The 27,716-nt window shown below is 41.1% G+C and overlaps 1 long non-coding RNA gene across 2 annotated transcripts; it reads right to left on the bottom strand.

Moving 5' to 3' along the window:
* Positions 1-5,553: 5,553 nt before the first annotated feature.
* LOC307184153 lies at positions 5,554-27,338 on the bottom strand. Of its 2 annotated transcripts, none has more exons than XR_013827673.1 (3): positions 26,989-27,338; positions 10,963-11,058; positions 5,554-5,691 (listed from the first exon to the last, which is right to left on the bottom strand). It is a non-coding gene; the product is annotated as an uncharacterized lncRNA (long non-coding RNA). The 2 variants fall into 2 exon arrangements; XR_013827674.1 differs by lacking the exon at positions 26,989-27,338 and adding an exon at positions 17,311-17,622.
* Between the last annotated feature and the right edge of the window lie 378 nt (positions 27,339-27,716).

Below are 27,716 nucleotides of genomic sequence, written 5' to 3'. Positions count from 1 at the left end.
TTTTACAATTCATGGCCAGATGTGTCATCCACTTTGTTCATTCACCTGTTCCATAAATATTTATGGAATGCCAACTAGGTACCAGGTACATATTTCCCTACACATATGGCTCCTTCTAGATCATGTCTACTACATAAGCGGATCCAGTCAGCAAGTCAATCAACAAATGTTCATTGAGCATCTACTGTGTATTAGGTACAAGGGCAACTCAATCAAGATGGTGGATGGACCTAGAGTCTGTCATACAGAGTGAAGTAAGTCAGAAAGAGAAAAACAAATACCGTATGCTAACACATATATATGGAATCTAAGGGAAAAAGAAAAAAGGTCATGAAGAACCTAGGGGCAAGACAGGAATAAAGACACAGACCTACTAGAGAAGGGACTTGAGGATATGGGGAGGGGGAAGGGTAAGCTGTGACAAAGTGAGAGAGTGGCATGGACATATATACACTACCAAACGTAAAATAGATAGCTAGTGGGAAGCAGCCACATAGCACAGAGAGATCAGCTCGGTGCTTTGTGACCACCTAGAGGGGTGGGATAGGGAGGGTGGGAGGGAGGGAGATGCAAGAGGGAAGAGATATGGGGACATATGTATATGTATAACTGATTCACTTTGTTATAAAGCAGAAACTAACACACCATTGTAAAGCAATTATACTGCAATAAAGATGTTTAAAAAAAAAAAGATTCACTGAAAGGGTCTTTTAGCTGCCTGGGAAGGCTGGGAAGCCTGAGATTCCAAATTGTGCAGTGGAATATTGGAATAGACAGCCTCTGAGCCTGTCTACACAAGAGCTAGGAGGTATTACTGTCACCCTTTTACATATGCAAAAACTGAGGCTCAGAGACATTAACGGCCAAATCACACTGCCCGTACGTGATGGAGCTGGAACTTAAAAATTTTTTTTAATTATAGTAAAACACAAATAACATAAAATTTACTATCTTTTACCATTTTTAAGTATACAGTTCAGTAGTATTAAGTACATGCACATTACTGTGCAGCCAATCTCCAGAATTCTTTTCATCTTGCAAAACTGAAACTCCATGCCCATTAAACAACTCCCCATTCCCACTTCTTCCTAGCCCTTGGCAACCACCGTTCTACTTTCCGTCTCTCTGAATCTGACTATTTTAGGTGCCTCATGTAAGTGGAACTTTAAAGTATTTGTTTTTTTGTATCTGGCTTATTGCACTTAGCATAATACCCACAAGGGTCATCCATATTGTATCATGTGTCAGAATTTCCTTCCTTAACATGTGCCAGAATTTCCTTCCTTTTTCAATTCTGAACAATATTCCATTGTATTTATATACTACATTTTGTTTATCCACTCATTCATGAATGGGTTGCTTCCATTTCGTGGTTATTGTGAATAATGTTGCTATGAACGTGGACATACAAATATCTCTTCGAGACCCCACTTTCACTTCTTTTGGATATATACCAATGGAGCTGGAATTTGAACATAGATCTCTCTGACCCTGCTGTTCATTCTCTCCCAGGGTGCCACACACCCGAGGGTGAAGTTATGGCTTTCTGTGCTGTAGCTAACCAGATACACGAAATTTTTTGCTCACAGTCCATTCTACATAGAGCTAGTTTTATTCTATGATTTTCCAGTGATTAAAATACAACCAGATATTCTGCACTAAGAACAAAACTCAAACTCCTTGACCCTATATGATCTGGCCCCTGCCTATATGTCTAACCTCATTTCCAACCACTTGCTATACTTTAGTCATACTGTCTCTGTTTCTACTCTTCAAACACAAAGAGCTGTTCCTACCTCCGGGTCTTTGCATTTGCTGTACATTCTCCCTGGTACTTTGCATAACTGGCTCCTTCTTATCATTCAGGTCTCAGCTCAAACGTGACCTCTTCAAAGAGACCTTCCCCCACCACACTTTATAAAGTAGCACCTCCTATCACTATCTAGCACACTGTTCTCCTTTATTTTTTTCATAACTATCTAAAATTTATTTTGTTGTTGTTGTTTTCTCATTTATTATCTATCTCCCTCACAAGAATGTATTTTCCACACAGAGATCTTATCTATCTTATTCCTCCAGTATCCCCAGAGCATAGAACCATACCTGGTACATAACAGATGCTTATCAAATATTTGTTGAATAAAGGAATGTATAAGGAACTTCACTGCAGTATTGTTTATCATATCCAAAAAATGGAAACAGTGTGATTTGAATCAAACTGATTTTATAATTTATCACCTAGTACAGGTCACTTAGAGAATGAAAGAGGTTATTGTTAATAATTATGCCAGATCTATAGGCAAAACCAGGACTGCATGACGGCTCTACCTTAATCATTTATTCCAATCCCCTCAATTTGCAAATGAGGACACTTAGGAGACCCAGAGAGGGAAGGTGACTTGATGAAGGTTGCACAGCAAGTTAGGTGCAGAGGTGGAAAAAGCCTCAACTGCTGACACTCAGGCTGGGGCCCTTGATTCTTCACTGCTTGGTTGCTCTGAAGCTCAGCAAAACATGCCCCCCGTCTGCCACTGTGCCCTCACATGACTCTGGGAGAAAACAGAGCTCATTTTTCTGTCCCAAGAAGCATGTGGTTTGGAGCTCTTCTCTTTCTCTTACTTTTTCTTCCTCCTTTTTGTGGTCGTATACTGGGCTGGCTGGAGGGGAAGCACTTAGGTATCGTGGGATTTCACTGCTGTTCCATTACATAAGTGAAAGCCTTACCAAGGGGAGAATGAAATGCAAAGCAGGGCCATCTGACCACTTCCTTGGCTGGTCCCGGGACTGCCTGGGTCACCCCAGGGCTTGGTTCTGGGAAATGCTCATTCAGTACATTTCTCATCCAACAACTATTTCTTGAGCATCTTCTAGGTTCCAGGCTATACTGTGCTATACACATGGTATATAAGAATGGATCAGCGCTTCCTGGTAGCACAGTGGTTAAGAATCTGCCTGCCAAGGCAGGGGACACGGGTTCGAGCCCTGGTCCAGGAAGATCCCACATGCTCCGGAGCAACTAAGCCCGTGCACCACAACTACCGAGCCTGCGCTCTAGAGCCCGTGAGCCACAACTACTGAAGCCCATGCGCCACAACTACTGAAGCCCGTGTGCCTAGAGCCCGTGCTCCGCAACAAGAGAAGCCACCACAGTGAGAAGCCTGTGCACCACAATGAAGCGTAGCCCACGCTCACCACAACTAGAGAAAGCCCACATGCAGCAACGAAGACCCAACGCAGCCAAAAATAAAATAAATAAATAAAAATAAATAAATAAGATTGTCTCCTATAAGTTGTGCTCAGAGATAGATACCAACACGTGTACCCAACCCCAACAACACAAACACTAAATGAAAAAAAAAAAAAAAAAGAATGAATCAGCAAGACATGATCGCTGCCCTCATGGGGAGCCCATTATGGAAAAGGGTGAGTGTTGGATAATAAACATATACAGACAAATTAATTACAGACATGGTTAGTTCTAGAAAGGAAATAGAGCACTCTGATGAACAGTAATAATAGCTGACACCTACTGAAGTCATCTTTGTCTCTACCACTTTGTGAGATAAATATTATTATGATTTTCATCTTATACATGTGGAAACAGAAGCACAAGGAGTTTGGGTGACTGCCCAAGGTCACACAGCTGGTATGTGTCAGAGCTGAACTTGAACCCCAGAGACTTGCTTCAGAGCCTGAGTCCTTAACCACAAGCTATCTTGGGCAGGAGAGGGTCAAAGGGGAGTGCGTGCTTTCAATAGGGCAGGGAAGGCCTTTCTGAGGAAGTGGCATATAAGCTGAGATGAACTGTAGGAAGAACTGGCAGAAGAATGTTCTAGGCAGAAAAAGGAACATGTGGACAAAGGTGGGAAAGAGGCTGGTGTGTTCTATAATCCGTCAGAAGGCCTGGGAGATTGAGGCGGAGGGTGGATTTTATTCTAGATGCCCCTCACAAAGTGTCTTTGCAGACGTATATTTTCTCATTTCATCAAACAGCCTGGTCAGGCCAGTCGAGCAAGTGTTATCATCCATGTTTTACAGAACACTGTACATCGTTTCTGGGAACTTGGGGTCAGAGGTGGTCCCAAGACTTTGAACTTGTGTCAAGTGCTCTTTCTACTCAACCTCCCTGCTGAGGCCCCAGCTGGCCCTTCGCTGCCCCTATCGTCGCTTAACTATAATGTACCCCTGTCTCCCCAGCACCTCCTCCTCCTCTCACCTCAGAATTTACCTCTTCGGCTGCCTTAACACCTTAATTTCTAGGGGAATCGGATAAACACATCTGTTCTTATCTGCTAATGGGGAATAAAGCCCTGTAGAAACCTAGAGTGAACTTGTTTTTCTATCCCTGTGAAAACCTACGACAGCCTTCCTTTCTTCCAGTCATAAGATCAGCCTCCAGCTATTAGCATTCCCTTTCTGCCAAAGTGGCCATCATTATATGATTCATGGCCTGTTCCCAGAGGAGCCTGTCGGAGTTTGAGCCTTGGGCCTTTGGTTAACAGGTAGCAGCTGACAGACGCCAATAATCCAAGCATTGTTCAGATCAGCTAATTCCTTGTCTGTGAATGTGATCGCATCCACCCTCAGAAATCATCCCCAGGAGATGGGGCAGCAGGGCTGTGGGTTCCTCATCATGTCATACAAGCTGTCCAAGTCCCAAACACTGCCTTCCTCTCCACCTCAGCCTGTCCTGCTTCCTACCTTGACCTTGGGGCCCAGACGCACCAGATGTTTCTCACCATGAACTCTGAGCACACACCACGTGCTTTCACACCTGCATGCCCCTTGCTCTGCTTGTGACACCCTCCCCACCTTCTTTACCGGCTCCCACCTTGGCCTGAATACAACCCAGATACTGCACCTCGCTGAGCCTTACACTCCCGTTCTCCGTGCTTCCAATCTTAATGAACAGCATTCTTTGAGTACCTGTCATACACCACACACTCTGTTAAGCTCGTTACACGGATCATCCCAATATGAGAGCATTTTAAAGAGGCAGATTCTCTCATCCTACTATTTTACCACTGAAGAAACTGAATCATAGTAACGCACTCACGGCTGAGCAGAAAGTGCTGCAGGTGGGATACAACCCAGGCAGACTGCGTTCAGGATCTGCATCATCACCATCTCCTGTGCTCACTATCACAACTAACACCTATTGGACACTTACAGTATACCTCCATAGCTCTAAGACATTGGCGTACACCTTCTCATTGAACTTTCATGAGTCCTATAAAATTTAGTCACTACAAGGTAGGTGTTATTATGTCCATTTTAAAGGTGAGAAAACTGAGGCCTAGAGTGTTTTCATTATTTAGCTAAACCACACATTGAGCAGAATGCATGGAATACACCACCACGCCCTGAAACTGCCCAGATTAGCTGAGGCTGCTAGCGATCTACCCAACACCCCTTCTCCTCCTCTTTTGTAATATCAAAGACTGTATTGTCAGAGATAACAATCCAATTTAAGAAAAAAAATAAGATAAACGAAACCTCTCCCAGACCCCTCTGCAGATAGGGTAGCTCAGGAAATGTAAGTCAATACCTTGGTGTGGGGCTTCCAGGAAATCATTCAAAGAGGGCATACTCTGCTATTATGTACCATTTGCATTTGGCCCTTTCTCCTTCTTCCTGTTTGAGACACGAAGACTGGATCTCCAACAGCCATCTTTTGACCATGAAGCAATCCTACGGGAAAAAAAAAAAAGGATCAGAAGAAAAGAAGGAACCTGGGATCATGGTGACACCACGTTGACAGAGCAACCAGACCAGCCTTGGGCCATCCAGCTCCAAATTTCACGGAATGTGGAAGAAACAAAAGACTTGTTTAAACCCTGTTGCTTTGATTCTCGGTGACTTGAAGCCAAATGCAATTCCTAACTCACTCACTTTGCTATGTGGCTGACCAACCATCCCACTGAGCTGTGTGGTCCTCAAGAGTGAACTCAAAGTACCGCTTGCCTCTGTACCGATGTCAGGAGCACAGCACCTGGGTCACTGTATTGACCTCGACCAACTCTGACTTTCTTGCCATGGAGGCAAAAGAGATGAAGTTAGGAAACAGACATTTCTGATTCCATAGCACAGAATGAAGGGAAGGGTGAAGGAAAGTGTGAAGAGAAGTTGGCTCCAGCATGTGAAGCACAGACACTGGGGAGAACTGACCCAGCCTCCAACCTGCTCAGGTGTGGGAGAGCAATGCCATCTGAGTGCCAGGCGCTCCACTTGCTCCTCTGCTTCAAGCAGTGATGGTGCCATTTCCATGCCTGGGAAACCCAGGGCCAGGAGCCAATTTAAACCTGGTAAGTGAAGTCAGGAGAGTACCTGAACCAGAGCTGGCTGTCAGCTTGTGCAAAATAGCCAGCCTCTCCAAGTACTGCAATTTGAGGAATTATCTTACATCTCCACCCTCTCCTCACCACATCTGAAATCCAACCACAAGACTGTTGATGCCAATGAGGTATAAGGCTTGCCATGCCAATGCCCCTAAGACAATGAGTGCACTGGCTGTTGGGAAAGTCAACCTCTGGGAACCTCAGTTTTCTCATCTGTACAGTGGAAATAATACTGCCTACCTCTGTTTCCATATGGGGAGTTGGTAAGAGGATCAAATATCATGATGAACAGGAAAGCCCTTTTGTAAACAGTAAAACATTATACAAACCCAAGATAGTGCACGTATTCATTTTTCTGGGGCCTCAGCTTCCACAATTATGGAAAATTCCTTCCAGATCCCTCATTCTCTATATATATTTTTTTAATAATTTTCTTTTTATTTATTTATTTATGGCTGTGTTGGGTCTTCGTTTCTGTGCGAGGGCTTTCTCTAGTTGTGGCAAGCAGTGGCCACTCTTCATTGCGGTGCATGGGCCTCTCACTATCGCGGCCTCTCGTTGCGGAGCACAAGCTCCAGACGCGCAGGCTCAGTAATTGTGGCTCACGGGCCCAGTTGCTCCGTGGCATGTGGGATCTTCCCAGACCAGGGCTCGAACCCGTGTCCCCTGCATTGGCAGGCGGATTCTCAACCACTGCGCCACCAGGGAAGCCCCCTCATTCTATATTTATTACAACGTTTTCTACACTCAAGTGTATACAGCATAAAAAAGTTGTTGAGTGAGTAAATCCTAAGAGTTCTCATCACAAGGAGAAATTTTTATCCTTTACTCTTTTCTTCTTTTCTTTTTATTGTATCTGTATGAGAAGATAGATGTTAGCTGAACCTATTGTGGTAATCATTTCACAATCTATGTAAATCGAACTATCATGCTGTGCACCTTAAACTTACACAGTGCTGTATGCCAACTGTTTCTCAATAAAACTGGGGAAAAATGACTTTAACATTGTCATGGTTCCCCCACCCCTGCCACCTCCCACCCACTATGGGGCCACCACATAATACGGAAACCAGAGTTTTTTGTCCAATCATTAGGCTCTGGCCATTTTATTGATGCCATAATTGCAGGGAAACAAAGCTGGGTCACATGTCAGTTCCTGTCCAGCCCTGTGCTGGGTGCTGTTCCCAGGGTGTAGTTGCAGGGATTCTGGGTATAGAAGTGTGAATTCCCACCATTTGTCAGTCCCCCAGGTCAACATCAGAAGGGAGGTGCTTTAATCCAATTATGGCATTAAGTCATGGGAAGAGTTGCCCATTAGCTAATTTGCCCACAGTAGTGATTAGCTAATCTGATTAGCTCATTACCACCACCCACTTCTACCAACAGAAAGCAGAGCCTGAAGAGAATAGAAAAAGGATATGCTAGTTTTGATGGGAGGCAAAAAAAATTAAACATTGGAACTCAAAATGACCTAAGAGATGATCTAGTCAGGATGCTGTAAACTGAAAAACTCTGGCTTTATTTATCCTGTTCACTGCTGTAATGGTGTGTTTTTCTCACACCTGAATGCCTTTATATGCACTTTTCATTATCACTCTCCTCTCCCTGTTATCCTTTTCCTGACTGCCACCCATAGCCATGTTATCTGCTTGGCCCACGGAGTGGCCCTGCCAGGGCTAGTGTCCAGCCTTTTGGTACCTATCCTGGTGCCCTTTGGTTAGGGCTAAGCATCTATAAGTATACAGGCACCTAAAGAAGAAGGGGATGGAAAAAGGAGTGGAAGAATTGGACAGACAATACAATCTCTCCAAATCTTAGAAACCTCTGAATATCTCTTATAAAATGGAGTTAATACTGCCTATCCTTAAAAAAATCTGATCAGAGAAGGCATGTGAATTGCCTGGGATACAGTATGTCCTCATTGAATGTTTCTTTCCTTTTCTTCCCAGAAGACTCAAGATGCTTTCCAACACTCTTGCCTTGTGACTCTACATCCCTTACCTAAAGAAGTAGGTAAGGAACACATGTGATTATGGTGCTTCAGAAGGGTGAACGGAGGCAGAGAATCAGGAAGTGATCTGCCCCTTATCACTCAAGGCAGGCACTTCCACTACAACTGTCACCCAGTTACCCAGCCAACTCCTAATAGCGGTAGGAGCTATGCCGCCAATGCTACCCATGACCTGGGTGCTGCATGGTGTCAATACTACTGCTTTTGGCCACTGATTCCACACAAGTGAACCAGCCAATGGCAGAGACCAGTAACAACAAACAAGCTAAGAGGTTTCTCACTAGTTTCTTTTCCCTGCTTTATTCTTTTGAAGAACAATGCCTATTCTTGTCTTTTGGGTTGTCCCCTGGGTCAGCTCACTGTCAGCCCATGGAGCCCAATCCAGCCAGTCATCTCAGCAACCTAGCTAAAACTTCAGTCAACAGGGGCAAAATGATTCTCTGACATCATGGAAAGCCACCACCAAGGGGCTGGGCACTGTCTGGCCTCATGAGCTGGGTGCCCAAAAGGACTGCCCAGCTCCAATTAGCTGGTCCACTGGTGAGACTCCTGTGCCCTGGGCCAGTCTCCTAATCTGTTTGTTCGCGACTATTAACCCGACTTTCAATGACACCATTAACTTGACTTTCAATGACTAAGTCAACCAGATCACAATAGAAACCAGGGGGGTCCAGCCCTGGCTGAAATCTTGGCATTTTGGTCACTAGTAAGCAGTGACCTTACAGCTGAACCCCACCTCCTCTTTCTCTCTCTCCTCGTGGTATTATCTTTCTTTGGATTTTCCATGGAGTTTCATTGCTTAGCAGCTGGCTCCCTGGGTTTTATCATCTTACACTAACTTCCTCTTTGTCTAAGTCCTACTCTCCCTCTGCCTCTGCCTCCCTCCACATTCCTCTTTCTTCCTCCTTCTCCTCCTCCCTGTCTCCTTTCTGTAAACATTCCTGGAAATGCTTGTGCTCCTGATGAGAACTGAAGAAATCTGTCGAAGAGAGAGAGCTAGGAGAATTTACTAGTTAAAAGCAGAAGCTCTGGGGACTTTCCTGGCAGTCCAGTGGTTAAGACTCCATGGTCCCACCACAGAGGACATGGGTTAGATCCCTGTTCAGAGAACTGGGATCCCACATGCCACGCTGCGTGGCAAAAAAAAAAAAAAGCAGACTCTTTGGTATCAGCTTTGAGTTTGAAGCCAAGATTTGCCACTTAGCAACTGTGTAAGTTTGGCCATATGATCTAGCCACCCTGAACCTCAGTTTCCTCATCTTGACAACAGGTGTAACAATACTCATTTCATGGGGTCAAGGGTAACACTGTGTTATGTAAACTGTTTTGTTAGCAACTTGCCTAGCATATGGTATACTCTAAATAAAATTTAAATTAACACAGTCTTTGTTCTGTATTGTGGTTTAAGTCAATAAGGTTCCAGCTGGGTTCCTTGAAGGTCTGAGGCTCTAACACTTGCCAGGGATGGAGAGGTGTGTGGTGGATGGCAACAGGTTGAGCCCTACTTACTCTCCCACTTTCAAAACAGATCCTATTTTTTCTCTTTTTCATGTTGGGTCTCTGAAGAATATTCTGAAAAAAGGATTCCATTGCCGTGAGAAAAATTCTGGAACTGGCTTAAACTGATTTTCCACCTGTCCTTTTCCTAGTATTTTCCTCTTTGTGTTCATTCCAAAGACACTTAGAACCTCCTAAATCATTGTTCCACTCCCCGTTGCTTCCTTGAACTTGAACCTCCCTCTGTCCATGAAAAATTGTAACTGACATTTCTATTCTGTAAAGAAGATATCGAGGAGTTTAGCCCACCCAGCAGACTTTCTTGGGAGTCTGTTTCACAGGCCTATCTCATAGTGAAAGACAGTTATTAGGTGCTTGGTTTCATTTGAAAAAAGCTGATTGCCCATTTTCTTTACCATTTGAGAAATGTGGTTACACCCTGAATTTCACACGAGAGCCTGTAGTTGTGAATTAAATCTGAAAAAGCGCTCTCCATACTAGGCAATGTTGTTTCACTACCTTAAAAAAATTCTCTAAAAAAAAAAAAAAAAATGACCTTACTGAGAACAGCCCAGAAAGAAAAGTCACCTTTATGATCTGTAATTCCCTCCATGTTCCCCTGGAGGTAGAGGCCCGGGTAACCTGATGCTCACAAACGCATTCAGGCTTCCAGGAGGTTCTAGGCTTCTGGCACATAAGCTCAGAGGTCTCCTTCTCCCACCTTATCCGTTTTGCATGCCCCCATTTGCATCCCTTGCGTTTTGCCAAGAGAGGTAGGATGTTGCGGGTGCCTACAGAGGAAAGAATCCTACGTGGTTACTCGCCCCAGTGGTGAGCCCACATGAAGATGCATGTGGTTGAGATGAACCACTCTAGGATTAATGTTCACTAAAGATCATGTGTACAGACAGCACTGTGTGAGGACCCAGGAAACCAAGAGGCACATTTGATTGAAAGTTCAATGGTAGCAAAGTTCATGACAATATCATATATCAGTGTAGTCCCAGGGCCTAACACACTGCTGACACATAACAGACACTCAAGAAAGAGCCACTGAATGATGAATGAATGAATGAATAAGAAAAAACAGCTTAGGAAAGAGCCATTCTCCCTTACCTCCCTTGCCTATTCCACAGTAGTTCACAGTGAGGCTGATGGCCTCTCTGCTTCCCCTCCAATCCGTCTTTCCATGCTGCAGCAAGAGTGAGTCATCTGAAATATAAATAAAGTCTTGTAACTCCTGTGCTTCAAACCCTCCACCTAGGACTTAAAATATAACCAAAATCTTTGCCTTGGTCTACCAAGCCTGTGTGGTATGGTTCCTGGCTAGCTCAGTGACCTCATCTCCTTTCCTCCTATCCCCTTAATCTCTGAGCCACTCTGACCTATTGCCTGTTGCCTGGACAAACCAAGCTCAATCCTGCCTCAGGGCCTTTGTACTTGCTATTTCACTAGCCTGAAACACTCTTCCTCTAGATTTTTTAATGAAAAGGTATTTTCTTGTCATTCAAACCTCATGTCAAATGATACTCCTCAGAGTGGCCTTTCTTGAGCACTCAATCTAAAGTAGCCATCTGTTGGGGCTTCCCTGGTGGCGCAGTGGTTAAGAATCTGCCTGCCAATTCAGGGGACATGGGTTTGATCCCTGGTCCAGGAAGATCCCATGTGCCGCAGAGCAACTAAGCCCATGTGCCACAACTACTGAGCCTGCGCTCTAGAGCCCACAAGCCACAACTACTGAGCCCGTGTGCCACAACTACTGAAGCCCGCTCGCCTAGAGCCCGTGCTCCACAACAAAGAATAGCCCCCGCTCACCACAGCTAGAGAAAGCCTGCGTGCAGCAACAAAGACCCAACGCAGAAAAAAAAAAATAAATAAATATTTTTAAAATTTTAAAAATAAAAAATAAAGTAGCCACCTGTTCATTCTCTATCACATCACCATTTTCTTTTTCTTCGTAACAATAAGCACTTGGAAATAGTTTCACTCATTTCTTTGTTTTCACAATTATTGTCAGTCTTGTGCTCTAAAATGCAAGCTCCTTCTATTGTGTGCACCACTGATAACTCTCCAATGCCTGGAACAGAATTGCACCTGCAGGTCTTGATGGATATTTTGAATGAATTAATAAATGCAGCCTTGGCATCCTGAGGGTTCTGGGCAACACCAAGTGAATGCTCCCAGGGGGCCAATAATTCAGAAACAGAAGATAGATGCCTCCAATAGAAGGGCCAAGAAGGAAGAAATTTAAATGATAATAGCTAACATTTGTAGAGCACTTACTATATGTCAGATATTTTTCCAAACCCTCAATATTTATCTTTTATAATTCTCACAACCATCCTTGGAGGTAGGTCAAATTATTCCTATTTTATAGATAAGTATCTGGTACAAAGAGAGTAAAAAACATATCCTCTGACAAAGGTGGAAAATGGAAGATCAAAGAAGCAAACCAAGCTATGAACCACTATGCTACAATGCTTTTCTCAAACTGTCTTACTCAGAGCATACATGGGTAAACAGTCACCCTTGGGGAGAGACTGTAGGAGACAAGTAGAAATATGGAGCAAGTCATAACATCACTAATCATTAGAGAAATGCAAATCAAAACCACAGTGAGGTATCACTTCACACTGGTCAGAATAGCCATCACCAATATGTCTACAAATTTGATTATGCTGTAGAGGGTGTGGAGAAAAGGGAACCTTCCTACACTGTTGGGAATGTAAATTGGTGCAGCCACTATGGAAAACAGTATGGAGATTCCCCTTCCTGGGCATATATCCAGAAAAGATGAAACCTATAATTCTAAAAGATACATGCACCCCAATGTTCATAGCAGCATTATTTACAAATAGCCAAGATATGGAAACAACCTATGTGTCCATCAACAGATGAATGGATAAAGAAGATGTGGTATGTATACACAATGGAATACTACTTAGCCATTTAAAAGAATGAAATAATGCCATTTGCAGCAACATGGATGCACCTAGAGATTATCATACTAAGGGAAGTAAGTCAGAGAAAGCCAAATATCATATGCTATCACTTATATGCGGAATCTAAAAAAAATGATACAAATGAACTTATTTATAAAACAGAAACAGACTCACGGACATAGAAAACAAACTTATGGTTACCAAAGGGGAAAAGCAGGGGAGGAATAAATTAGGAGCTTGGGATTAACAGATACACACCATTATATTAAAAATAGATAAACAATAAGATCCTACCATATAGCACAGGGAACTATATTGAATATCTTGTAATAATCTATAATGGAAGAGAATCTGAAAAAGAATGTACACATATATATGTGTGTGTGTGTGTGTGTGTGTGTGTGTGTATATATATATATATATATATATATATATATATATAACTGAATCACTTGCTGTACACCAGAAACTAACACAACATTCTAAATCAACTATACTTCAATTCAAAAAAAAGAATTTGCAATGAAAAAGAAAGAAAAATGAAATATGGAGTAAGGCAGGTATTGATATCAAAGTAAACACAGATGTACCTCCAGGCTGGCAAAGTCTAAAGCCATGAGTAAACCTAATGAATGGTCTCATGTTGATAGAAAATGCTCTGGACTCTGCCATTTAGCCCTTTGACCAAAAACATGCCTGGTAAAACTGCATGTCCACAGTTGTAGCAGTACCTGGGCAGTCTCTCTGCCACCACCCAGGCTTGTGTGGCCTATAGGCTGACAGCCTACAGACATGTTTTGCTTAATCCTCATGGTATGGCCTAAATAAACATTTTTAAAAATTATACCTGTGGCCAACCTTTAAAATCAGGATACTTCACATTTAAGTTCAGATTTCTGGCTTCCATCAAAACATCACAAGAACTGGTAACACTAATCTTGGTTTTGCACCTGGCACGGTCAGCCAGAACTGAGTCACAGCTGTCCTTCTGGAAAGGAGCATGTGCATCCAGTTCACCACGGTCCCCATCACTCCCTAGTTTGTCTTTAATACTGAGCCGTATATTTCTGCCTACGTGTATTCACTTAAATGAGCCGTGTATACTCTAAGCGTTTGAATTAATGATCCCTGGTGGGCATTTAACACCACACCCTGCACTGCTGGGACAGCTGTGACTGGCCTCCCAGCCTCCAGTCTTTACCGCTCCACAGACATGCTTCCCAGTGCCACAAGATCCCACATAACAGTTAGGGAAGGGATCAGCCACATAGCCATAATTCAAAACCAAGTTCATCCCTGGCACTGTGTTGCTGTCCTCCCCTCCCCACACTTTCCTCACCTTTAAAATGGGAGAATAATAACACCCACCTTGGATGGCCAAAAAGCGTTTTAAATACTAACAAATTCCATGGCACATAATGCCATTCTGGGCATCATTTTTTTTTTTTTTTTTTTTTTTGCAGTACACGGGCCTCTCACTGCTGTGGCCTCTCCCGTTGCAGAGCACAGGCTCTGCGGCCATGGCTCACGGGCCCAGGCGCTCCGTGGCATGTGGGATCTTCCCGGACCGGGGCACGAACCCATGTCCCCTGCATCGGCAGGCAGACTCTCAACCACTGTGCCACCAGGGAAGCCCGCATCATATATTATTTATCTCTGTCTCTATTGTTCTTTTACCCAGCACTTTATTGAAAATAATAAGAGACACAAAGAAGCAAGAAAAAAAAAATACCCTCCTGTCAAGAGATAAAATATGCAACAGAACCAGACCCAGAAATAACCTAGATGTTAGAAGCATCAGACAGGGACATTATAACTACTCTAATGAATATGTTAAAGGACTTAGCATTAAAAAGGTGGACGAGGGCTTCCCTGGTGGCGCAGTGGTTGAGAGTCTGCCTGCCGATGCAGGGGACATGGGTTCGTGCCCCGGTCCAGGAAGATCCCACATGCCGCGGAGCGGCTGGGCCCGTGAGCCATGGCTGCTGAGCCTGCGTGTCCGGAGCCTGTGCTCTGCAACGGGAGAGGCCACAACAGTGAGAGGCCCGCGTACCACAAAAAATAAATAAATAAAATAAATAAAAAGGTGGACGAAATGTATGGATCATGGGGAATTTCAGCAAAGAGATGGAAGCTATTAAAAAAGTGTCAGATGGAAATGCTAAACATGAAAACACAACATCAGAGATGAAGAACTGCCCAGGCAGTCTTCTCAACAAATGGGACACAGCAGAAGAAAGGATAAGTGAATTTGAAGATAGAGGTTATTTTTACAAGTATGAAAAGAGAAGAACAATCAGTGGGAAAACACCCAGGAGCTGTGAGACCATATCAAATTGCCCAACATAAATGAAACTGAGTGCCAGAAGAAGAGAGAGAATGGGGCAGATGAAGTATGTGAACACATCATGGCCAATAAGAGAAACAGACAAATCAACAATTATAGTTGGAGATTTCAACTTTTTTCTTGTCAATAACTGATAGAAAAATTAGACAAAAATTATTAAATATATAGATAACTTGAACAATACTATCAAGCAACTTGACCTAATGTATAGAATACTTCATCTCAGAGAATTTACTTTCTTTTCAAATGTTCATGAAATATTCAAAAGTAGACCATATTCTGGGGCATAAAACTAATCTCAATAAATTTAAAAGGATTAAAAATACAGAAAGGTATATTTTCTGATGACAGTGGTGGTCAACTATAAATCAGCAACAGAATGACACCAAGAAAATTCTTAAATATGTGGGTAATAAACAGAACACTTCTAAATAATCTACAGGTCAAAGAGGAAATAACAAGGGAAATTAAACATATGTTTAAATTAAAATGATAAGAAATCTTAAAAATTTGTAGGATCCAGCTAAAGCAGTGTTTAAAGAGGAATTGATGGTATTAAATGCTCACACTAGAAAAGAAGAAAGGTCTAAAATCAATTATCTAAGTTTCCACCTTATGAAACTAAAAAATTAAGAGCAAATTAAACCCAAAGTAAATAAAAGGAAGGAGATAATAAAGATAAGAGCAGAAAACATTGAAATAGAAAACAGAAATTAGTAAGCAAAACAATGAAACCAAAAGCTGGTGCTTTGGAAAGATCAATAAAATTGGTAAACCTCTATATATACAGATCAAGAAAAAAGGACAGAGACCCAAATTACCAATGTTATGAATAAAAGAAGGACTGTCACAGCAGATCTATCAGATGTTAGGAAGGATAATGTTATTTCATGAACAACTTCCTGACAATAAATTTGATAACATAGATAAAATAAACAAATTCCTTACTAAGACTCATTCAAGAAGAAAGGGAAAACTTGGGTGGCCTTATATCTATTAAAGAGATTGTATTCGTAGTTAAAGTCCTTCCCACAAAGAAAAACTCCAGTTTTACTAGGGAATTCTACCTAACATTTAAAGAAGATACAGTATCAATTCTACATGAACTCTTTCAAAAAATAAAAGAGGAAAAAACACTTTCCAACTTGTTTTACCAGGTTGGCATTACCCTGACATTAACCACACAACCCAGCAATTCTATTCTGAGGAATTTACCCAAGGGAAATGAAAACATACGTCCTCCCAAAGATTTATACAGGAATGTTTATTGTATCTTTATTCCTAATAGCCCCAAACTGGAAAAAACACAAACGTCCATCAGTTGGTGAGTGGATAAACAAATTGTGGCATATAGTGGAATACTACTCAGCAATAAAAAGGAACAAACCAGTGATTCATTCAGAAACATGGATGAATCTCAAAAGCAATATTCTAAGTGAATAAAAAGACAGAAAAGACTACATACTGTATGATTCCATTTAAAAGACAGTCTAGAAAAGGCAAAAGTATAGGGACAGAAAACAGATAAGTGGTTTCTAGGGGCTGGGAATGGGGAGAGGGGGTTAACTACAAAGAGGCATGAAGAAACTTCTTGGGATGATAGAAATGTTCTATCTTTTGATTGTGATAGCAGTTACTCAGCTGTATATATTTGTCAAAGCTCATCAAACTGTACACTTTAAAAGAGTGATTTTTATCATATCTAAATTATACCTCAGCAAATTTTAAATCTCTTTAAGAATGTTACCATTAGGGGAGACTGGGTAAAAAAGTACACAGGATTTTTCTGTAGCATTTTGTACAGATGCATGTGAATCTACAACTATAGCAAAATAAAAATTTTTTAAATAATAAAAATTTTTAAATTATAAGAGACTTTAAAATCTCTTTAAGAGAAGGATGGAGCAGAAAACGTTACTTCTATTCATTAAAATAAGAAGAAAAATGTTTACACTATAAATCAGGGCTCAGAAAGAATGTAGATTACACCCCTAGGTAAAGAGTTCAAGGTAATTTACCCAAAGTCATATTCGTGTGAGAGAGGGTGATGGCTTCTCCCCCTGAGCTTGCTCAAGTTGCCATCAGAAAGCCACTGCCAGTTATGATTCAAAACGTTCCCGAAGATTAGAAGGAATCCTGCAATCCTCAACAACAAACTTCAGCTTGTGATCTTACCAAAAAAGCTCATGGTGACAGTCGTGCCAAGAATCAAAGTCAAACAGCAACCATTCCAAATCTCCCAGCCGTACTTTCCACCAGTAGAGAAGGCCAAGACAGGACAAGTGACCTTTGCCTAATGAGAGACTGGTGAGCCACAAAAATACTTCCCCAAAAGTCCACGGGGGCATGAAGTGCTAGAGCTGTCCACAGCAGTTGGTGAAGTTCCTCTTTTGGGTTCCACATCTGCCTGGCAGACTTCCTCCATTTGGTCTGGCAGACCAGGTTCCAATAACCACAGGTTGGCATCACTATGGACCAAGCAGGGGATGAGGCATTCTGGGAGGAAGCAAAGGGGCAAACGGTCAAGGAGGGTCTGAACTTTGGTTTGGGGACAAGGCCCTCCATGCATTCCTCTAGAAGCTGGAACTTGACTTTCATCAGAGGACTTGAGGTTCATCCTGGCTTGGTTGTTGTGGGACCTTGTGAAAATTCTTTAACCTCAGAATTCTCAACACTGATCGTCATAATACTTCATAAGAGAGATATTAAGATGTAATGAGGTCATGGTTATTCAAATGTTGGATTTCTTTTTTTCCCTAAGCCAGTGTTTCCCAAGGTGTAGCACCAAGGGGGTACATCAGAAAATTTGGGGTTATAATAGACTTTTTCATTTTAATACTTATAAACTTAATTTAAAGGGTATTAGAAAACTAGAACTAGCCCATCTACCTTGCTAGGATGAAATTAAGTTTAAAATGGAATCCAAGGGACTTCCCTGGTGGCACAGTGGTTAAGAATCCGCCTGCCAATGCAGGGGACACGAGTTCCGGCCCTGGCCCGGGAAGGTCCCACATGCTGTGGAGCAACTAAGCCCGTGCACCACAACCACTGAGCCTGCGCTCTAGAGCCCGCAAGCCACAACTACTGAGCCCACGTGCCACAACTACTGAAGCCCGTGCACCTAGAGCCCATGCTCCACAACAAGAGAAGCCACCGCAATGAGAAGCCCACGCACCTCAGCGAAGAGTAGCCCCCACTCACCGCAACTACAGAAAGCCCACGCACAGCCATGAAGACCCAACGCAGGCAAAATTAAATAAATAAATTTATAAAAATAAAAAAATAAAATAAAAATGGAATCCAAGTGAAACGTATGTTAGAAATATATTAGGTTAATAATTTTTTAAATGTAGATATAGCAGAAATTATAAAGATGATTAAAATTTGAGAAATAATACTGCCAGGGCTGTGAATCTCATCCTTGGGTCTCCTGGAAGGAGCACTCGAGGCCTTTTACATTATATAACACAGTACTCTCTTTGTAAGAAACCAGGGACACGTTGTTTTTGGTCACAGGATCAGATGCAGTTGTACTTCTCCCAAGGATTTGCTTTGGTTTATCTCATGAACATTGCAAACTGTGTAATCAATTAGGTTTCCCTGTTTGCACTGACAAGAAAGCTTAAAGCCTAAATTGGGGACCAGTTATCACATAATGTATAGGATTGTATCATATTCATTGTTTATGAGCCTCACTCCTAACTCTTATGGTCATTTATTTTTTCAGTTCTCTTCTACGTTTAACTTATTGTCTTCCTATATTTTCATATCCTTTAAACCACCTTAAATCTTATTTGAAATAAAAGAGGAGATAAATTGTTAAATGTCCTAAGTTCTTTTTCTTTTCTTTACTTAAAGATGGCATAAGCAAAGTTTGTCCTTAAACTCCAGGGATTGTTCTTTCTGCATCTCTTGGTGTCCCTAGGTTAATATAGATTCAAGCGTGCTTTGATAAGAGTGAGACAATCAGCATTCAGTTTCATTTTGAAATCAGCCCTTGTCAAAAGCCATCCTTGTCAGTATTACACCCCTGAGGTACAGAGAGTTATGACTGACTTCACACCTGGGTAACCCCATGGACCTTAAGTAAAATGGGAAATAGGTGCTGTGGTGGAATTGGGTTTCCTCCTTTTCCCTCAAAAGCCAAGCTTTTGCTGACAAAAAAACAAAAAACGAAAAACGCAAGCTAAAATGATACCAAATTCGGCGTCAGAGCACTCATAATACCCACAGCAATGGAAAGCTACTTTATTCATAGTTTATACACTGAGTTTCCTAAACTAGCAGACTTTTCCTGCCTGCATCTCCCTGTACCTACCAGTGTTTTCTCCAGTGTGAGAAATTTTGGATCAACTTCTCATATTTTTCAGTGTCTTCACTACATTATATTTTCTGAGCCTCATCTTCTTCTCTATGAAATAAAGATAATCTCTTATTCTACCTATTTCAACATGAAGTTACAATAAAACAAAATACAGTATTCGCCGGGACTCTCTTAGTTGCATGTGACAAAAATTCAACTCAGACTAGCTAAGGGCAAAAGATAGATGGGGAGTCGGGGGGTGGAGTGGGGGAGGAGATTATTTAGAAATTATTCATATGAAGATTGAATAACCACATCAGTGCTTAATGGTGGATCTCAGAGACCTCTGGAATCAGAAACTTAAATTCCACCAAGACCCTCTCTGTGTGTCTCATGTGTTTCATTCTGTAGGTCGACTTTATTCTTTCTTGAACTATATTCATAGCTTCCGTATCTCAAATCTCACAATACACAAACCCACAGAGGAACTGAGACTTACTTTCTCTAGTCCCAAATTCAAAAATCCTACAAATGGATCTAACTGGCTAATCTTGGGTCAGCTACCCACCACTGAACTCATCAACTATGGCTGTAAGTTTGGGTATTAGGACTGGCTCATATCAGATTAAGTGCCTATCTGTGAACCATTAAACATTATCTAGGACAAAGATCTTTAAAAAGATGAAGCTCCCACTCAAGTCACATTTTTTAAATTAGTGTAGAGAAAGAAGAGAAGAGAATATGGAGAAAGATAGACTGTTACAGGCAGAAAAAAAAATAAGAGAGAATTACTACAGAGTGTTTAGGAAATCAGGATTATGAGACAAACATATGGTTTTCAAGTCACCCAGGAATTCAAGACTCATATCAAGTGCCACCTACTCCAAGAAACCTCTCCTGATAATTACTGCCCATTATGAGACCCTTCCCTCACTGGCCTACCCATTATGTTTATGTGAAATATAACTTCCACTAATTATATTTAATTTCTCATTTGAGTATATACTACATTAAATTACCTTCTAGCACATTGACTATTTTAAATTTTGTCTTCTCTGCTTGATTATTCCCTGGTGATAGAAATTGGCTGTTTCTTGCTGATGCAGTCATAATGATTGGTGTTAACTTATTATTGCTCCCAGGAAATACATTTGCATTTTAACTGGGGTCTGCCACATGCAAAGTCTGAACCCAAAGAGTAATTATAATGTTGGGAATGTTACACATACAACAGGACACCTTTGGCAGTCTAACTTAGGCCCAAATGCTGTCAAATCAAATATAACCACCACCATATTACTACATTTATCATCATCATGTTGTCATCATCAATTTTGGTTTGTTGATAAACTTAACGGCACTTATACATCCAGGGCGTACTATCTGGAAATGGGGAGGGGTGGGCAGCGTTGCATTATGGTTAAGATCATGGCCTCTGGGGCCAAGCAGACCTGAATTTGGTTTAAGTTCTGCCACTTAGTTGTGTGACTAAAGTCAAATTACTTCACACTGCTGAACATCGGTTCCTCACTATAAAGTGCGTACAACAATAGTACCTACCTCAAGGGGCTGTTTTCAGAATTATAATAAATGAGATAAGATGTCTAAAGCCCCTGGTACCTGGGAGTGTACCTGGTACATAGAAAGTGCTCAATAAATGGTAGCATTTAGTTAAAGTTCTAATTCAAATAATGTGTCCCATTCCCGCATAAACATATATATTCATCAAGATACACCACACACACACATACACACACACACAAAAGATATATGACACAACTTTTAGTTGGAGAATGCAATAATTGCATCTAAACTCTATGTGGAAGGGGCTACAGAATCACAATAGTATATTCAAGTATATTCCTACATAAACTCTAAAATCTTCTGCCAGGACATAGGACTGCAATTATCCTATAAAACTTTATTAAATTTATTAAAGTTGTTTAATTCAGACTTCCTACTAAGTCCCACACACAGACATATATAATAACACAACTATTCCTGCCCCCATCCCCTGGAGGGTAGCATGGACTCACAGCATACTTTATATGGACAAGAAACTAACCTTTTCTTGGTCACGCTACTGAAATTCTGAGGTGGTTTTTTTATTGTAGCATAACCTATCCTTACCTGACTAATGAAAGACTTCTTAATTTTTTCCCCAGTGTGCACTTAAAACTGCCCTTCCAGAACTTCCTCTCCCCATGCTTCAGATCTTTACTTGCTGCTTTCTCCATTGAAAAACACCTCTCCTATATCCCATGCCTTCAGGGACAATGAATTCTATGTGAATTCCTGCTGACTTGTTAAAGCTACAGAAGCATAAAAATGTTATCCTTTCCAAGAAACATACTTATAATTCAACTAGAGCCAAATGCAACAAAATGCCTTATCCCAAAGGAGTGAATTTTTAATAGCATGGAAGTCCAAAGAGAAAGAAATTTAAACATGTTAAGACATTTCTGACTATCATATTAAAAATGTCTCATTATAATTTTATACTTCATAAGGAACTTGTATATTCAGTATCTCAGGGCAACATTATTATCCCCATTATACAAATAAAGGAACTGGCGCTAAGAAAGTTTCATTTGATTGCTCAAGTTCACATGGCTGATAAATGATAGATTCAGAAATATTTAATCCAGATCTACTCCAAGCACAGAGTCCATTCAATCAATGAATAATTGTATATTATCTACTATATTCCAGACACTGTTCTAGACTTTGGCGATACAGCAATAAATAAAACAGAAAAAAAAAAATCTCGCATCTCAGAGAGCTTACATTCTAGAGAGGGGAGATGAGGAGAGCCAAACAAAACAAAACAAAAAAACAGATAATTTGGTGTCAGTTGGCAAAAGGCATAATGAAGAAAAATAAACAATGGTAAAGAGGACAGAGTATGCTAAAGGGTGCTATCTTATATAGGTAGTCACAGAAGGCCTTTATGAAAAGGTACATTTCAACAGAGACCCGAATGAAGGAAAGTAGCAAGCCAGGCATCTATTTGTAGTATAGGCTTTCCAGATATGGGTGGCAGCAAGTGCAAAGGCCCTGAGACAAGAGTGTATCTGATGTTTCCAAGGAACAGCAGGAGGGCCAATCTGGGATGAATACAGGAGTGAGTAAACAATAGGAGATGAAACCAATGAGGAAGTAGAAGGCAGATCACGGAGGGACAAGTGGGCCAATACAAGGATTCTGGCTTTCTCCTGAATGAAATAAGAAGCCTTTGGAATACTTTGAACATACGGGAGACTGGGCACTCTGATAGGAACTGGTGATGTAACAATAGATAACCAATAATAATTAATTAATTTGGGGGCACCAATTAAGATCAAGCTTATAGGGAAACTTACAATCTTAAGACCCTTATATTAAGAAAGAAGAAAGGTCTGTCATACAGAGTGAAGTAAGTCAGAAAGAAAAAGACAAATACCGTATGCTAACACATATATATGGAATTTAAGGGAAAAAAAAATGTCATGAAGTACCTAGAGGTAAGACAGGAATAAAGACACAGACCTACTGGAGAACGGACTTGAGGATATGGGGAGGGGGAAGGGTGAGCTGTGACAGGGCGAGAGAGAGGCATGGACATATATACACTAACAAACATAAGGTAGATAGCTAGTGGGAAGCAGCCGCATGGCACAGGGATATCGGCTCGGTGCTTTGTGACTGCTTGGAGGGGTGGGATAGGGAGGGTGGGAGGGAGGGAGACGCAAGAGGGAAGAGATATGGGAACATATGTATATGTATAACTGATTCACTTTGTTATAAAGCAGAAACTAACACACCATTGTAAAGCAATTATACCCCAATAAAGATGTTTAAAAAAAAAGAAAGACTGAAAAAAGTCAATGATCTATGCTTCCATCTCAAGAAGTTAGACATGAAATAACAAATTAAACCCAAAGAAAGTGTGGGAGGAAAAAAATGGTAAGAGTAGAAAGTAATTGAATAAAAAACTTATCCCTAGTGAGACAAATTGAGATCAAAGAGAAGACAAAAATAATCAATATCAGAAATGAAAAGGGCATCACTCTAGATATTTTAGACATTAAAAAGATCATAAGGGACAATATATTGAAACATATTTCTAAATTCCAAATTTTTGAATAATCAAATTCCTAAAAAAATATAAATTATCAGAACTGACACAAGAAGAAAGAGAAAATTAAAATAATACTATAACCATAAAATAAATTAATTACATAATTTAAAACCTTCCCAAAAGAAAACTGTAGGCCCAGATAGCATTACTGATGAGTTTTACCAAACATATAAAGAAGAAATCATGTCAGACTTTACAATAAATAAAATGGAACCCTCATCAACTGGTTTTGAGGCCACCATAGCCTTGACACTAAAAACTGAGGAGGGTATTCTGAGGAAGGAAAATTACAGACTAATCTTACCCATGAACACTGATACATCAAAGCCAGCAATATGTAAAGAACAATGTATCACAATCAAGTAGAGTTTATTCCAGGAATGTAAAGTTGAGTTGACATTTGTAAACCTATACATGTAATTTACCATATTAAAAGAGTAAGCAGAAAAATCATGATTATCTCAAGAAAGAAGGGAAAAATGTTGAGTACTTTGAAGAGGAGAAAAATGTTCATTCATCATATTTTTCATATGGGTAATGTCGCCTATGTCATTTCTAATTTTATTTATTTGAGTCCTCATTGTTTTTCTTGGTAAATCTAGCTAACAGTTTTATCTATTTTATCTTTTCAAAAACACAGCTCTTAGTTTCATTTATCTTTTCTATTGTCTTTTTAGTCTCTCACTTATTTCCACTCACATCTTTGTTATTTCATTCCTTCTGCAAACTTTGGGCTTAGTTTGCTCTTCTTTTTCTAGTTTCTTAAGGTGTAAAGTAAGATTATTTCTTTGAGATCTTTCTTGTTACTTAATGTAGGTGTCTATCACTATATACCTCCATCTTAGAGCTTTAGCAAAAGCAACAAAAGAAGAAATAGATAAATTGAACTTTATCAAAATTTAAAACTTTTGTGCCTTGAAGGACACCATCAAGAAAGTAAAAAGACATTCCCTCGTGGCGCAGTGGTTAAGAACCCGCCTGCCAATGCAGGGGACGCGGGTTCGAGCCCTGGTCCGGGAAGATCCCACATGCCGCGGAGCAACTAAGCCCGTGCGCCACAACTACTGAGCTTGTGCTCTAGAGCCCGCGAGCCACAACTACTGAAGTCTGTGCGCCTAGAGCCCATGCTCTGCAACAAGAGAAGCCCCCGCTCACCGCAACTAGAGAAAGCCTGTGTGTAGCAACAAAGACCCAAAGCAGCCAAAAATAAAATATAAATAAATAAGAAAGTAAAAAGACAACCCACAGAATGAGAAAAATATTCACAGATCACATACCTGATAAGGAATTAGTACCTAGAATACATAAAGAACACATATATCTACATAATAGAAAGACAAATAACCCAATTAACAAATGGGCAAAGGATCTGAATAGACATTTCTACAAGAAAGGTATTAAATGGCCAATAAACACATGAAAAGACACTCCATATCATTAGTCATGGGGCAATCCAAATCAAAACCACAATGAGATAACACATCAAATCCACTAAAGATGGCCAGAATCAAAAAGTTGGGTAGGGGCTTCCCTGGTGGAGCAGTGGTTGAGAGTCCGCCTGCCGATGCAGGGGATGTGGGTTCGTGCCCCAGTCTGGGAAGATTCCACATGCCGCGGAGCGGCTGGGCCCGTGAGCCATGGCTGCTGAGCCTGCGCGTCCAGAGCCTGTGCTCCGCAATGGGAGAGGCCACAACAGTGAGAGGCCACGTACCACAAAAAAAAAAAAGTCGGGTGAACAACAAGTGTTGGTAAGACTGTAGAGAAATTGGAACCCTCATATATGGCTGACGGGGATGTAAAAGAGTATAGCCACTTTGGAAAACAGTCTGGCAGTTCCTCAAATGATCAAGCATCGAGTTACCATATGACCCAGCAATTGCAACCCTAGGTAACAACCCCAAGAGATATTAAAACATATGTCCACACAGAAACTTGCATACAAATGTCATAGCAGAATTATTCAAAGCAGCAAAAAGGTGGAAACAACCCAAATATCCATCAACAGACAAATGGATAAACCAAATGTGATGCAATCATACAATGGAATATTATTTGTGCATAAGAAGGAATGAAGCACTGACATATGCTATATATGGATGAAGCTTGTAAACAAAAGAAGAAAAGAAGCTAGTCACAAAACACCACATATTATATGTTTCCATTTGTATGAAATGTCCAGAATTGAAACCTATAGAAACAGAAAGTAGATGAGTGGTTGCATAGGGAAGCAACCAGGTTATTAGGAGCATAACAGCTAAAGAATATGGGGTTCATCTAAAGTTGATGAAAAGGTTCTAAACTTGACTATGGAAATGGTTGCACATATGTGAATGTATTAAAAATCATTTAATTGTACACTTTAAATGGGAGAATTGTATGGTATGTGAATTACAGTTCAATAGAGCTATGTCTTATAAAAGGAGAAAACGTTAGATTTCAAGGACTGAGTACAAAAAGGAATGTAAGGTATCTCATTAATTTTTTTTTTGGCTGCGTCGGGTCTTCGTTGCTGCGCACAGGCTTTCTCTAGTTGCGGCAAGAGGGGGTTACTCTTCGTTGCAGTGCACGGGCTTCTCATTGTGGTGGTTCCTCTTGTAGAGCACGGGCTCTAGGCGTGTGGGTTTCAGTAGTTGTGGCACACGGGCTCAGTAGTCGTGGCTCACGGGCTCTAGAGCGCAGGCTCAGTAGTTGTGGCCCACGGGCTTAGTTACTCTGCGGCACGTGGGATCTTCCCAGACCAGGGCTCGACCCCGTGTCCCCTGCATTGGCAAGTGGATTCTTAACCACTGTGCCACCAAGAAAGTCCCTCATTAATTAGTTTTAACATTGATTATATTTTGAGACGATAATGTTCCAAGTTGATAAAATATATTATTAAAATTAATTTCACTTGTTTCTTTTCACTTTTTTTAAACATGACTACTTGAAAATTCAAAATGACATATGTGACCCACATTATATTTCTATTGGATGGTGCTGTTTTAGAGATCTTACTTAAAAGACAAACTCTCTGAGCCTCAATTTCCTCATTCTTTATGAAGCAGTTATAATAGTACTGACCTCACAGGGCTGTGGCAGGGATTAAATGAGATAATGGTTTTAGAGAATTTAGCATGTGAACCTTAGCTCTTATTTTAAATGCTGGGTCTTTTTATCAAGGAAGCCCCTGGGTATTACCGCATACAGCCATCATATCAAAAACCTCTAGCAGAAACTTTGAATTTATTTTACTATCGTAAACTTATTTTTAGAACTAAAAGGGATCTTAGAAACTACCGCATCCAAGAATTGCCAATTGTTATCTTGCAGATTTATTGTTTAGACCACACCATGGTTTTTAGAAATTGGATCTGAATATCTTTATTGTGAGACTGTGCTCTCCACTTGGCCACAGGCCCAACCACTCCCAATTCCCTCGGCAGAGCCTTACCTTTGGGTCACCTCTTTGGTGCTGAAGGCATCTGAGTTTGGACTTCGTCTTCAACTGGTCCAAGCCCCTCACTTATCTGCTGAAGAAACGGCAGCCCATGGAGGAGGACACTCGGCGGGTAGGTGCAGAACCAGGACTATAATTCAGTCTGCAGAGAGCCAGGCCAGCACCTCCTCCATACACACCAACGTGTGGAAGATCCTGACTGAGGGGGCAGGAACACAAGATGTCCAGCTGTTGTTAGAACATGCAACCCTTGGAGGCCCTGGTGGGACTGTGAGTTGTCCTTTAGTTTATCACTGGAGCAAATCAATCATTACTGTAGGCTATGATAACTTTACTGGAAACCAGTGGGTCATTCTGGTGGGAAGAGAGAGAAGATGGTACCTGGAAATCAATACTTCCAAATAGCCTGGTCTAAGATGCCCCAAATCCAGCCCTCAGTAAATCTGCCAACTAGCCCTCCCTGCACCATTATTTCCTTCCTCACATTTGTTTAGCAAATCAACAAAACTTAACAAAGCTCAATCATTTGATTCCCAGAGTAAACCCACTGAGAAAAAGGTGACCTGGAATAATTATTTCCATTTTATTTTTGAGGAGACTGGACCGACAAGAGGTCAGAAATTGTAGCATGAAGCAAGGACCCAAAGATTTCCCAAAGTTCACTCCATGCATATTTTGTTTTTACCATATCCAAATGCCACCTGCACTATTCCATTTTGTGG

This window comes from Stenella coeruleoalba (assembly GCF_951394435.1).
Source record: "Stenella coeruleoalba genome assembly, chromosome: 3".
Lineage (NCBI taxonomy): Eukaryota > Metazoa > Chordata > Mammalia > Artiodactyla > Delphinidae > Stenella > Stenella coeruleoalba.
This window is presented reverse-complemented; position numbering and strand designations above follow the sequence as displayed.